This window comes from Alligator mississippiensis, chromosome 1, assembly GCF_030867095.1.
Source record: "Alligator mississippiensis isolate rAllMis1 chromosome 1, rAllMis1, whole genome shotgun sequence".
Classification (NCBI taxonomy): domain Eukaryota; kingdom Metazoa; phylum Chordata; order Crocodylia; family Alligatoridae; genus Alligator; species Alligator mississippiensis.
In genome coordinates, this window is record NC_081824.1 from 392,628,061 (window position 1) to 392,643,650 (window position 15,590).

The 15,590-nt window shown below is 42.7% G+C and overlaps 1 protein-coding gene across 1 annotated transcript in view; it reads left to right on the plus strand.

Annotated features, from left to right (window-relative positions):
* Positions 1 to 15,590, plus strand: part of KLHL1 (kelch like family member 1) — a 556,958-nt gene that overhangs the window by 85,388 nt on the left and 455,980 nt on the right. The window lies entirely within an intron of this gene.

The window sequence follows — 15,590 nt, forward strand, 5'->3', positions numbered from 1 at the left end:
CCAGTCTCCTCCCCCACTACAGGTGCTGCCAATGTGGGCCAAGGGCATGGCTTCCATGGTGGGATCCAGAGGCAAGCTCCAGGTGCAGACAGAATGAATACCACCCTCCTCGCTCAGTCCTGACCTATTTCCTTTTGGTTTCTGGTTTCTGAACCATTTAATGCCCCACTCTCAGAGCTGGAGGGGGCACTCACTGCATCATCAGCCAGCAGGGGAAGAACATGTCCCTGCTGAGCTTCTGTGCCAGGATGAACTTGGAGGTATGAACAGGGGCATGCCAGGACTGAGGATCTCCCTAGTGAAAGGCAGATAGGAGGCACCATAACCTCCAGCTACCACATGCACTCACAGTCCTGGCTGGGGAAGGCCCAGACCCATCACGTCTTTGACAGGCCTGAGGCTTGCTGGTTGCAGTGGAGTTGTGAGGCTCCAGGTGAGCTCATCTTAGCTGCCTGGGATGTCAGCTTTCAGATTGAAAAATCCTTTTCAGGCTGAGGAAGCATCTGCAGTTGGTGTGTGTGTGTGCTGTTCCTGGATGGAAGGAATAGTAAAGAAGCCAGAGGCTGGTATGCAATGCAGGAAAGAAAGTCAATCAGTGAAAATGGAAATGGAGCCATGAGGGGGTGAGAGACAGGCTGTGGTGGGTGGGGAAGGGGTATGTAGCAGGTAAAAGTGCAGAGGTACCTGGGGAGTCAGATGTCTGGCAGGTTGTAGTGTTATAATTCTAATGTCTATATAGAGTCTATGAGTTTCCGTACCTGGGAGGTTGATGAAATGAAGTTCATAGGCTTGTCTGTGAAAAGTGGTTTGTAAATTCCCTTTGAGGACCAGGCCTGAGAGATTGGAGACAGGTAGTTGTGTCTTCTTGTCTGTGATAGATTTTCGGTGTGTGCTCATTCTGGTGCGCAGTTATTGCTTGGTGTCTCCTACATATTTTCCATCAGGGCACTTGGCCTGTTTCAGGCTGTAGGAAGTTGGCTTCTGGTGATGAGCTTAGTGAGGTTCAGTGCTTGTTTGAATTTACAAACCACTTTTCACAGATGAGCCTATGAACTGCACTTCATCAACCTCCTAGGTACAGAAACTAATACTCAATATAGACATTGGAATTCTGACACACTACAACCTGCTGGACATCTGACTCCCCAGGTACCTCTGCACTTTTACCTGCTACATCCCCCTTCCCCTCCCACCCCACTCTGTCCCTCACCCCCTGATGCCTCCATTTCCATTTTCATTGACTGGCTTTCTTGCCTGCATTGTATGCAAGCCTCTGGCTTCTTTACTATTCCTTTCATCCAGGAACAGCATACACACCAACTACAGTTACTTCCTCAGCCTGATGAAGGGTCTTTCAACCTGAAAGCTTGCTAAAGTATATTTCTCCATCTATTAAGTGGGTCTACTAAAAGATATCAGATTGAACCAAAGAACCTTGTCTGCCAATGCCATGTCCTTAGACCAACATGGCTACAACCTACACCCCTAGCACCTGTACCCGATCAGCTGACCAGAAGGAGTCAGGCCCCTGGGCACATCTAAGGCCCAGGGCTGGGGCTGGCAGGGAGAGTTCTCTGGCAGCTGCTGGAGAAGAAGCTCCTGCATGAAAGGAAAGAAAGGCTCTGTGATAGTTTGACTGCCTGAGATGCTAGTGCTACTGTAATGCTTACTTACCTGTTGTTTTTTAAAGTGGTGTACCAAACTGAGGCTGTAGGGGAGGAGGAGACCTCTTTGGGGCACACTACCATGTCATGTAGAAGCCCCAGCTCCAGTGAGGGCGCGCCTTAAGACGCATGCAGTCACACACATCACGAGTTTTGCTTGTCAGCAGCTTGAGGGGTTTCCCAGAAACCCCTGCACTTATGTCCTTGAAACTTGGCAGCCTTTGTGGCCTCATCAGGGGCTACTATGTCTGTTATTTTAATCTCCCTGTGCCTTCACACATACAAGTAACATGAGTTTTGCTCTGAACAGTTTAAGGTGCAGTTTCTCAGAAATTCCTGCACCTATGTCCTTGAAACTTGACAGGCTTTGTGGACTCAGCAGGGGCTACCCTTCCTGCTTTTTTCATTTAAATCATGCAAGAAATGACAAAGTTATGGGCATTTTCATGATTCCCCATTATAGCCTATAGGCGAATCATTGAAAGGTGTCAAAACAGTGAAACAAAACAGAACAGTGCTTTGAAATGAAACATAATGTTGAAACAAAACACTGTCCCTTCAAAACAGTCAAATGGAAGTCGAAACAAAACGGTGCTTTTTCACACTAACATCTGTCTCAGACTTCCAAAGAGAGAAGAAAGTATAACTGCCTGAACTAAGTGAAACCCATTGGTTAAGAATACTTGATGCACAGGGCACAGTGAAATGTGGCAGAATTGCATAACTTGATCCAGGTTACTTAAAAGCACAAAGATGACTGTTTCAGCTGCACCTGAAACACTCCTACTGACTTTCACATTAGGTCTGGCCCTGGATGACATATTGGTATTAATTTGATGTCATTATATATCTGTGACTTGCGTTTTCTATCTGTCTTATGCTTCTTTATAGTTCTGTTCATATACTATTAGAAAACTTTTACAGGCTCTGACTACATCCTAAAGTTATTCGTTAAAATGTATAATTGCCAATGAAGATCACTTCAATATAATGTATTTAAAAAAAAATGTCATGTGGCAGGTGTGCGGAAAGCAAATAGCAAAGCCATGTCTGTTATAGGGCCTGTGTACAAACACTCTGTTTTAATGGTGGAACTTTTCTACTGCTAGAAATGATTGCTGGAAAGGGAGCAACATAGGCATTCAGTGTATAACTGTTCCCTCCCTCTTGCTCCTTGCACTTTTCTAGAACTAGGGTGACCAGGACCAGGGAAAGCATAACTGCTTCAGTCGTCTGCTTTCCAGGGGGACTGAAGCAGTGAGACATAGCCTCTGTCTGCTTCTCACACCAGGAAGTCTGGTGTGAAAAGCAGGCAGGCAGCTGTGCTGTTCACTGCCCTGGGTTCCTGGTGCCACACAGCTAAGTGGACTGTGAACAGAGAAGTAGCAGCATAAAAGGCCATGGGTTTTGCCTCACTGCTCTGTTGTCCTACTGGCCTGATCCAGGAGGTGAGGGAAGAACCAGGGTAAAGCCTCCCACCAGTTCTCCAGACCAAGGGCCCCGGTTTAGAGAGAGTTCTGGGAGCAATGAGTATCTCTACTTCTGGTCTCAAAGAGAGATAGCAGTGGACAGACCCTCTTGCCTAGTCAGAAACCAGGAGTTGAGTAGACTGAGCACCACAGCAAAGCCCCTATGTTCTCCACACACCTGACAATTGACTCTGAGGAGCAGGTGTGTGTTTTTCCCAGCTATCCTGGAAAGAGCTTCTCCAAGCCAAGTTTGTGGCCCTTCCAGATTCCCTTTGCTCCCCACTCTGCTCAAATGAGTGGCAGATATGGAGATTAAAAAGCCAGCATGGCTAGGGATGCAGCTTGAAGATGCTGTACCTGAGCTTACTTCCCAATTCCACCATCTTTTAAATCAATGCTGTCACCACCCAGCTGGGCAGCGCAAGCAGCAGGGGGAAGGTGCCAGGGCCACCTCTTCCCAAAACTGGGGACTGAAGGGAGACATAGAGCAATGACTGCTGCTCCTCTCTCTTCCTCAACTGGTTCAGGAGAGGGAATCAGCAAGACAAAGATACCAGTTTATCTCCTGGTGTCAGGAGCCCTGTGGATGGAGCATCCCAGCAAAGCTCCTTGCCTGCTTCTCATACAAGAGTCACCAAAGTGTGAGAAGCTGGCAGGGAGCAGCTGCTGCTGCTCTTCCTCTCCTCTCCTCTCCTGTCCCTAGAAGGAGTGGGTGTAGCTTCTCCTTATGCCTTTTCCAGACCAAGATGACCCTCGGGGCCTTCCCCCCAGTTCCATTTTTCTTGGTTTCAGGTAAGAATTTTTTATACCTTTATTCCTATATAGTTTTAAATGAACTGCATTCATTCCTAAAAAGAAAAAAAGTCAATCTATTTGATTTTTAACTACCTTAAGGGTAGTTACAAAAAGGACAGAGCTAGACTTTTCTCAGTGGTGACAGATAATGAGAACAATGAGCAATGGTTTCAAGTTGTAGCAAGGGAAGTTTAAGTTGGATATTAGGAAAAACTCTCATTAAGAGGGCAGAGAAACACTGTAGCAGGTAACCTAGAGGTGATAGAATCTCCATCCTTGCAGGTTTTTAAGACCCAGCTTGACAAAGTCGTGGCTGGAATGATCTAGTCGGGGGTGGTCCTGCTTTGAGCAGGGGGTTAGACTAGATGACTTCCTGAGCTCCCTTCCAACCCTTTTTTTCCTATGATTCTATGATACTATGATGTCTCCAATTGGAAAAGAGTCATTCTAGGAAAAGAAACAACTGTACATGACATGATGATTTTGAATATTATTATTGTACTGCTAAAATATTCTGGGCAATGTCAAAGACATTTTCATTCATAGTAAACTACACTCAAAAAGACACATAGAAGGTAGTACATAGGTTTAAAAATATATAAATTTGAATTTGGGTTCATTGGTGGATTTGGAGAGATTGAAAATGGACAGGAATAGCATACCACACCCAAGACAGACTGCTTTATCAATATAAGATATAAGTACAGTATATATATGGTATAGAATATTAAACACATCGGAACTGAGATCACAAGATTAAGTTTTCCCCTTGTAAAGGTAATCATCAAAAGTTGTGCACATAATTATTAATATTTTTATAGTTCTAGAGGTGTTCAAAGCATGTGTATGTGTTCACAGTACAGGAAATTAGGCTTTTAGCAAAGTTTAGACCTTTCATCAAAAGAGGTGAACTGATACTATTCAAGTTTTGCTTGCATTACTTTGTGGGGAAAAAATAAGTTATTAGTGTCCAAAAATGATAAACTGCAGTTTTCATTAAAAAACAAACAAAAAAATTAAAAAAACAGGAAAAGTAAAAACTTTTTTTGCAAAGCTTTACTTTAAAAATGTTGTTTCATCAAATATTATTTTAATGGAAACTTACAATATATATTTTTTAACATGTAGGAAATATTTCACAGGAATGAGTCAGTCATTTAATTGTACCTTTGTACTGAAGCAGTGTGAACACTCATGATTCTGCCATTATTTCATAGACATTAGGGCTGGAAGGGACCTCGGAATATCATCGAGTCCAGCCCCCCGCCCAAAGGGCAGGAAGTCTGCTGGGGTCATAGGATCCCAGCAAGATAAGCATCCAGTTTCATCTTGAAGGTGTTCAATGAAGGCGCTTGAACGACCTCCGGTGGCAGGCTGTTCCAGACCTTGGGGGCTCGGACAGTAAATAAATTCTTCCTTATGTCCAGCCTGAAACGATCTTGTAGTAGTTTGTGACCATTTGACCTCGTCATCCCTTGGGGTGCTCTGGTGAACAAACATTCCCCCAGATACTGGTGGTCACCCCTGATAAACTTGTAGGTGGCCATCAGATCACCCCTGAGCCTGCGCTTTTCCAGGCTAAAGAGCCCCAGGGCTCTCAGCCTGTCATCGTAGGGTCTGCTTCCCTGACCTCTGATCATGCGCGTGGCTCTTCTCTGGACTCTCTCAAGCTTCTCCACATCCTTTTTGAATTGTGGAGCCCAAAACTGGACGCAGTACTCCAGCTGCGGCCTCACTAAGGCCGAGTACAGGGGGAGAATGACGTCCCGGGATTTGCTTGAGAAGCATCTATGGATGCAAGCCAGCGTTTTAGTCGCTTTACTAGCCGCAGCATCGCATTGCAGGCTCATGTTCATCTTGTGGTCAATGATGACCCCCAAGTCTCTTTCTTCCATAGTGCTAGCCAACATAGCACTGCCGAGCCTATAAGGATGCTGCAGGTTTTTTTTCCCAAGGTGGAGAACCTTGCATTTATCGGCGTTGAACACCATCAGATTCTCGTCCGCCCACTTGCTGAGCCTGTCCAGGTCAGCCTGGATCACCCGCCTGTCTTCTGGTGTGGATGCTCTGCCCCAAAGTTTGGTGTCATCTGCGAACTTGGCCAGTCCGCTTCTGACTCCAGTGTCCACATCATTAATGAAGATGTTGAACAGTATGGGTCCAAGGACAGAGCCCTGGGGGACCCCACTGGTCACCGGACACCACGATGAGTGACTTCCATCAATTACTACCCTCTGGGTCCGACCCCGGAGGCAGTTTTCCAGCCAGTGGATCATGGAGGACCCAAGGCGACAATTGGCCAGTTTCTCCAAGAGACGATCATGGGACACCAGATCGAAGGCTTTTTTGAAGTCAAGATATATGACATCAATCTCATCTCCCTTGTCAAGGTGATAGGTCACCTGGTCGTAGAAGGAAATGAGATTGGTCAAGCAAGACCTACCCGCAACAAACCCATGCTGGCTATCCCTTAAGATGTTGGCGTCGGCCAGTCCATTAAGGATGGCCTCTTTAATAAACTTTTCTAAGATCTTCCCCGGGATAGAAGTCAGGCTGATGGGCCTGTAGTTAGCCGGATCCACTTTCCTCCCTTTCTTGAAGATAGGCACCACATTGGCCTTCTTCCAGTCTTCGGGCACTACACCAGAGCGCCAAGAGTTTTCTGGTGTATTCTCTCTATGTATACCAGAGACCAGCTTTGTAGTAATCTAAGCTAATTAGTATAGGCTGTTGATGAGTTAGGTTGGAAGCTAGAAGTTCTTGAATGAGGTGTTAAGGATTCCCTGGATGACAACAAACTATTTCTTGTTATCCCTACTTTTATCCAGGATATTTTCTCCTGCCTCTCTACATTTGGGCTGGGAACCTCAGCTGCAAGCCTGAGTGACATGTCTTCCTGTATATGTGCAAATAAGTATACAACACTGATATGTAATTAAGCTGCTTTTATTGTGATTGATTCAATATAATACAATTATTATTTTCTAATATTAAGGCAATGTGTTAAAATATAAAATGTAATTTCCTATCTAAAAGTAATATTAATTTTAAATTTACTATCTCCAAAATGAGACATAATACTGATCCCCTTTCATGAAGCATGACACTCATGACTCTCCTCTCTTGACACTCTCATGACAGGAAATTACAGCAAAAACTATTATATTGTTATAAAAGCATTATTATTATAATATAGTTTGAATGTCATTTTGCAAAGTTCTAGAATGAGAAGGAGTGAAGATTTCTAAAAGTCAGAATGAGAGGACAGAAAAATAATACGGGATACAAAGGAAGAAATGTGTGTATTTTAGAATTAGATATTAGTTCCATGCTATATCAAAGATCATGCACTTTATTTCCTTTTTTCTTTGAATAATTCTCTTTAATATGTAAATATCCATGGAAAATGAAAGTCTGCCTTCCATATTTTTGCATGTTAACCTCCCCCAAAATTCCACAAATGTTTTAGTGTGTGAATATAGATACCTTATATAATATATAGATTTTCAACAGTCTGTTTCCGACTTTACCAGAGACATATGCCCAGCTAAAAGGCACACTGAAAGTATTAAAGGATATGGAAGGGATGAAATTAATCATGCTTATTGTATCTTGTATTTTAGGAGCTAATCAAATTATGTAGATACATATTCCAATGTAAGCAACAATTTATATATAGGGAAGATATGGTTACTTCTCTTTAATCTGTGTAGGATGTGTATGTGAGTGTTAAACTAGTTATTTTCTCTCTTAATTGACTTAAGAGCCAACCCTGCACACCTAAGCCTTTTAGTAGATTTACTAATATCCCTATTCAGACATAGTGAGTGAAATTACTAGTAGGTATGTTTGCATAATGAAGACACATTGTCTGCAGCATTTCTTGAGTGTATTACTGTAGATGAGGCGGATATAAAGTGAATGTAGCTGCAAAGGTTAGGTGGCCTTCGTGTGTCAGCTGAATGTTGGATGACATGTACTATCATAATGCATATTCACAAGTAGAGAGAGGTAACCTTAACTTAATTATTTTTGACTTTTTAGTGTGAACCTGACCTTCTCATGACAAGAAATTATACCAAAATGTAACTTTTTTTAAAAGAAAGAAGACATATAACAACAGCAAGCCCACTCCCATGTTCTTGTGATAACCCAGACTTACTTAACTGCATTTTTAATATAAATGCAAAAAGTTTAACTCTTCCCTTCTCCTCATATCCCCAAACAGCTGGATTGCTCATGCAATCAAACTCCCCTAAAGAATTAACCTTTGGGTAAGTGAGAAACCTGGAATATTTAATCCAAAGGTGGAAGTTTATAATAATCAAGTGGAGAACACCCAAAGGTCCAGAATTCCAACAGTCATGCCCCCTTCAGTGTTGCATTTCCTAGCTTTCCTCAGGTTCATTTTCACTTTCAATTGTAGTCCAGTCACTTTGGTTTCCTACCACTTCTCTTTCTGGAGTTATTTTAGCAAGGATGAAAAGAAATAAAATGGACAAAGTATAACTTAGACTCCCCAATCCAAAACTGCATCAAGACATCTTCACTGCTCACTATACTATAAGCCAGCCAAAACTGAACAACCTACAGAATGGCTCACAGGGCCATTGGAACACCTGTCTGCTCCAGGAGGGAGTGAAAGTATGTCCATGAGGCAGAGAGGGTGGCAGGGAGACCCCAGACCTATGGGTGCTGTGAGCAGATGCCCAGTCTCCATTGACTAATCCTAAGGACCCTGGCATGTCAATCAATTCCTGGCTGTCACTCTGGCAGCTGTGGGTAGGGACAGGCATTCCCAGTGCTGCCCTCCTCCCACATATTATGACCCTATTAGCACTGGGAAGTTCCTGCTGCTGGGGACAGCCAAGGCCACCCTGGTTCTGGAGTTAACTACATAGCTGCTTCTTTAGCCAAGGAGGTTTTTGTAACTTGGAGAGCCCAGGCAGGGAGCATTGTCCCAAAACAATGGACGCCATGCATCGTGCTCTTGTTAGTGATGAGCTAGTCATGTGGGCTTGATGGGCCACATCTGACCTGCAGACCATAGGTTGGGCACAACTGTTCTAATCCATACTGTATACATTAGATAGGATTAAATTAATTATAACCACTTTCATAATAGTTTTATAAATAACCACACTACTGTGGTATTTTGAATTATTAGTCTCTCTTGACTCATCGAAGTGAGGCTTTGAAAACATAAAACTGAATATAGAGAACCAGAGGAGAGAAATGCACTTGTAATCAAGCAACTTCAAAGTATGGGACCACCTGAGTCTCCATGTTTTTAAAAAGTATGACTTTCCTTCAATATTAGTCATGCTTAGATAAAATACGATAGTTAATTCATACAAGCGATTGAATACTTTAGGATTTAATGGATGCTGAGGATGATTAGCCAGAATCCAACTTAATTATCTTACACATGAATTCTAATACAGTTTTCACTACTCGATTTACAAGGAAAAATATTTAAAATGAATTGTTCTATTGCCCTGTTCTGTTGCCCCTGTCCTTCCTTCTGAGGAAGCTGTTCAGAGCAGTTTTGTGGACATATGCAGTTACAGCAAAAGAAAAAAAACAGGGAGGGAGAAAGACAAATCCTCAACTGATGGCATCCAGTTGCACCTGGAACTATCTGGTGACCACCTATTCAATGACCTTCCCCAAATAGGGGAGGTTGAAGACAGGGTGATAAGTGGCTGAAGTGTAAGTTTCAAATGATGGTTTTTCGAGCAGGAGGCAGACAATTGAATTGCAGACTTAAGAATGTCTGGCAATTTGCGCTCCTGAAGTGAGTTGTTGGCATCTCCCATCAGCAGTGGCCACAGCTGGCTTTTACAATCAGGGCAGGCATAGATCCTATTCAAAACTGGTTGCCCTCATCCTTGTCCCCACCTCCCTAGGACATCCTCTGCATCAGTGGGTGATAACAATTTAACATGATTCATATAAACAGGGCAAGGCCAAGTTTCCTCAATCCCAAACTCTGACTTTGCAGCAAAGTGGTGATTCCCAAGCCACGCTGGATACAGGTTATTTTGTCTACAACCTAGGTGGCAAACTTATCATAGCAGACTGAAGACAGCTTATTTTCTGGGCGGATACCAGCTGGATTAACCAGTGTAGTATAGTAGCATCTGAAGACTTTTACAGGCTCTGACAAGCCTGTAATTTGAAACCTCTGAGCTCTCCCAATCTATAGGGGAGCCATTCACCTTTTGGTGCAATATAAATGAGATAAGACTGGACAATTTTTCACAACCAGCCAGGCATCATTGCGAAACAGCCAGATGATAGTGTTGCCCTGTGGGGTCAGGCCAACTCTCAGGATCTCAATACTGTGCTGTTAGACAGGAGGGTGTGACACAATTGCACATATACAAACACACAAATCAATTAGGTACATACACACACATACATACACACACTACCAGCTCAGGCATGTACACATCCAAACCAGCCTAGGCACATGCATACCTATCACCAATTCAAGCACATACACACTACACACTAAAAATTAGACAAAAATCAATTGTCAGTACCTGCACACTCAGTACACATACACAGATCACTAATTCGTATATCATGCACACAAAGATATATATATATATACACACACACAGACTCAGCAGTTCACACACATGCAACCCGCCTACACATAGGTAAGTTCCTAATTTGAATGGTATGGTATGTATGTGTGTGCTTGGGGTACCTGGGATACTTGGGGGAAGGTTAAGGTGAGAGAGAGAGTTAAAGTGTAGGGAGTGAAAGTTGCCAGAATTGGGATTAGGACCAGTGGACTAGAGAGAAGCTGACTGAGGCTTGGGTTTACTTAAGGTCAAGTGGCCCCAGGGTTACTCGAGGTCACTGGTGCATGGGAGGGAAAAGAAAAAAAAAGAAGCCTGGTGGCAAGCAAGAGATAGCCAGGAAAGAGCGAGAGAGAGAGAAACCTGGGAGCTTGGGGCTAGAAACTGAGGCAGACAGCTGAGATATTGGCGGGGTAGTGGCAGATAAGTGGTGGCAAGGAGGAGACAGCTAGGAAAGAAACTGAGGCAGAAACATGGTTGCTCAGGGGAAAAGGCAGTGGGGATAAGACAGTGGCAAAGAAACAGGAGGTTTGGAGGCAGAGGGGAGCTCAGAACAGGTGTTGGAGGTGGCAGTGAGCCAGAAGCAAGAGAGGAAGAAACGAGACAGAAATTAGAGGGATGAGGATCAGAGCAGGGCTGAAACATAGTAAAGCAAAACCCAACTAACAGGTCCAGATAACAGGTTTATTAAACAGACAACACGCCACACAGCCCCATGAAGTTATTGGTTCTCACACACACACACACACACACACACACAAGCACTCACAATAGCAGCAGGAGAAAGAGACCCAGTGGAAGGGCTGGAGTTCAGGTAGGGAAGAGAAACAGAGTCCAAGTCCTTGGTTGAAGAGGGGGTGGGGGGTGATAGCTATCTATCCAGGCTGGAAAGGGGTCCTGTCCAGTAGGTGTTGTCCAGAGTGGGGGTTGCTGGCAGGGCCTCTGGGTGAATAGGTGGTGTGGCATGGTGCTGGTCCAGATGGAGAGGGTGTCCCAAGGAGTCAGTCTTCACTACCCCTTTTTATGGGGCAGACTACCTCTGATCTCCTATGGGGAGGGCCTGTCCAGGCAATGTCAGTCCTGTCCCAGAGGGCTCCAGGTGTTCTTACTGAGCATGTGCAGTTTGGCACAATGGTGGGTTGCCTCATCTTTTGTTTCTTGAATGCTGAGGGTTGTTCCAAGGGCTGGGTCATTGGTCCAGGTATCGGTGTTGGTGGTTCAGTCATTCAGAGGGAGCTATTTTTAGACCTACTGCCATTGTCTCTCAAGCACCCTCATTCATCCCCATTCATTCAGGAACTAAGCCACATGGGAGGGGTAGGTGTGAGTCATGGGTTACACAACCAGGCCTGGGGCCAGAATGGAGACTTGACAAACAAATGGAAACTTGACATGACTTATGCTAGCTTACATATGTAGGCCTAAATCATATAGTACCAAGTATATGTATATGTAGGCCTAAATCATATAGTAATATAGAACAGTTAAAATCAATATAAACATAATAATTATACATTATAAAGAAAGAGAAAAACCAAAACAAATACGACTTGCTACCAAAATAAAATGCTGAAGCTTATCCTATGTCTTAGGTCACTTATACTTATCTATAGGGAATAGAAAGGGAGAGACAAAGTTAGAAATGGTTGGGGGAGGGGAGGGAATACATTTTAAAAGAAAAAAAAAGAAAAACTGTGGGTTTTTCTACAATAGTATATGCTTCAGACATATCTTGCTCTTAGAAAAGCTACTACTGGGAAATGGCAAGAATACAGCCTAAGGCCTAAAGGCATCTTTACATGTGCTCCAGTGTGGGGATGGGCACTTTAATTAGAGCGGCTCTGGGGAGTCACTCTACTTGAAGCACCCACAGCGTCTCATGTATTCAGCATCCCATGCTTCAAAATGGTAACAGGGGTACTTTAAGTAATGCTGCTGCCTGAGTAATTTACATATTATCCAGTTTAAAAAATTTGGTATTGAAATTAATTTTGTTTTGATGCCACTGTAAGAACCTAATTCACACTAAAACTCTTTAGAATTCAAATATATCAAACTAAATTACAAATTCTTCAGGACAGTTTGCAAGAGTCTGACAATATTACAGCTTATTTTGTTGGCCACAATTGCATGCTGGGTGAAGCATTTTATTATTTAGTTTTGTTCTCACCCGTGAACATCTTACTCAAACTAACCAATAAAAGAATATCTGTGAAAGTATTTACCATGTATTAACATTTAAATGAGTTATCTGGTGTTTTTAATTTTAAGCAAAACTAAAAAGAAGATAAATAGTAATAGTTCATACAGTGAATTTTTTTTGCATAATTGAAGTCATATTAAAAGGGACATTAGCAGATCTAGGATTTTGAAAAGGAAAGTGCAAGTGGTATGGTGCACCATCACCAAGGATCCTGGTTTTTTCTGATTAAAAAAATCCTCAATTTTCAGATTTAAAAAGGTAACCCCAAATCCACATTTTTTTATAAAGTAACCTAAAATTCACTTTTTTTCTTTGATTAAAAAGAAACCTCACTATATATATATATATATATATATATATATATATATATATATATATATATAAAAATCTATATATTCATGGCATTTCATTTTGATCATGGAAAAATGTGGATTTAGGGTTACTTTTATTAACCCCAAAATTGAGAAAACCAAAATTGGACCAAAATAGAGGACCAAAATTTAGAAAACTAAGATCCCTGGTAATGAGCTACTGTGCAGTGAGCCTTACTAGGCAACCATACTGAGGTGCTACTGTGCAGTAACACTGGTTACAGCATAGTCATTTAGTACTTGGTTATCCAAGTACTGAATGTAGTGTCTTATGTAGATGCACCCATTGAGTATTTTTTTGGTAATTTTTAAATTTAAAAATATTTCCATGCTGCATGCTTACCTGCACAAATTTAAAAAGACTTTTTCCGTTGCAGTTTTGCTGAAATTGGTTACACTGCTATTTGGAAAGTAGTTGGCATAGTAAGAAAGACAAAACAAGTTATTTTTTTGTCACAGACTTTGTAGATACAGGGGAAAAATCTTCAGGGAACCACTTGTTGCCTGAATTTAGGGCAATTCTGAAATGTGCAATAAAAACTTTTCTCTTCCAATGTGCTTGGAGTTTAAAGGCTGGCATTCTATAAATGGGTCAATATAAATATTAGTGTTTGAAAATAGGATCAAATAATAAATAAAATGATAGTATCAGAAATGTAAGCACTTAATGTTATTGCTGTACACACACATCACAAGTACATATTTTGGATCATTGATAATCACATAGGAATCACTGTAATGTACAGTTAGGGTGACCATATGTCCCAGTTTAGCTGGGACAGTCCCAGATTTCATAGGCCAATCCCAACCAGCTGTTGAGATTTACAGTAGGTGTCTCAGAAATGCAGGGGCACAGTCTGGCTGGAGTCAGAGCAGCACAGAGTACCTTGAAAGCGGGCAGGCAAACACTAATGCCTGCCTGGCATGCTGCCCTGCCCTGCCCTGCCAGCTTGTGGAAACGTGGGGACGGAAGAGGAAGCAGTGTCCCAGATGCCCCAGATGAATGTCCTGGATGTCCTGGATTTCCTTATGGTCAGTCTATGTAAAATGGACTTAGAAAGTGTTGATCAAATGGCAATGTTTGTAGCTCCTAATATATTTTAATTATAAATTTAGAGAAGGAATACTGATTTGGAAGGCATGTTATAAACTTGGTCTATGAAAAATTGGTCTCAATTACTTACATTTGGAAAGACGAAAAAAAATCCATTTTGGATCATGCAATTCATGTGGGATATTCCATAGTAGGGGAATATATGATTTAACTCTTGTTAGCTGTAAAGCTAGACACAGCCACCAAACTGTAAGCTGACAAATACTGTGCATTTGTCTGTTGTGAAAAACCATAGTGATTAAATATGTATAAATGAGGAATTTAGTTTTCAAGACAACAAGCTGCTGCCATCTGGATATTTGTAATTAAACCAGTGAAAGGTTATCTGTCCACAAAAAACCCAAACATACTAAAAATGAGATAATTATACGCTAATTCAAAAGCCTCTGAAAGATCTATTGATTTGACCAGTTAAACAGTCTCTGTGCGCTGGGGAAAAAAACCCAGAAAACATGTTGACTGTTTTGTAATGCCGTACTGATAAACATGTAAACCTCTAAGTTTAATTAGCAAGCTTTTTACACACATTTCTATCATATTTAGTCAGCCACTGACAATATACTACCACATATTTACATATTTATGGACAAATTTGTGACAAAATGTTTGTGCTGAAATCATTAGTTCTGACTATCAATAAAATAGATGAGTTGCAGGAAAATGTTAGACATACAGAGGGTGCATCTACATGTGCAAATGCTCTGGGGTGGGTGTACTCTAGAGTAATTTACTCCAGATTGAACCCACCTCAGGAAGCCATGTACATGTGTGGGGAAGCAAAGCAGATTTGCCTGTCATGGCACCACTCTGCTCCCACCCGCACCGGCCCTGGACTCACTCCCTGCAGTTACCTGGGGAGCTCTAGGCTCCCCCTGGGTGCTAGCCCAGGGGCTGGCAGGGAGCTTAGGGTCAGGAGACAGTTGTCTCCTGGCAGGGGCTGGGAGATTGTTCCCTGCTGTCCCCAGAAGCTCCATGCTCCTGGGGCAGGCTCTGACATGCTGCTGGGGCAGGCTCCCAGCCTCCACTTCATGATCATGATCTGGAGCTGGGGCTGAGAGAATCTTATCTCCCAGCCCCAGCTCCATAATCTGAGGAGCAGGGGTTGAGAGATTTTTATCGCCTAGCCCCCACTCTGGATTGCAGAGCAGGGGCTGGGAGCTCCCTGCTGCCAGGCCAGTGGGTCATTGTCCCTGCCCAGACTGGTGGTAGAGCTCATCCTGGCAGTAGGCAGCTCCTAGGGGCAGGGAGCAATCTCTTGCCCCTTACTGCTCAGCTGACTGGGAGCACATTTTCTCCTGGTCAGCCATCTACACGTACCTTACAGTGCAATAAGTAATTGTGAGTAAATTTGCTACTAGTATTTACAGGTAGCAGATTTACT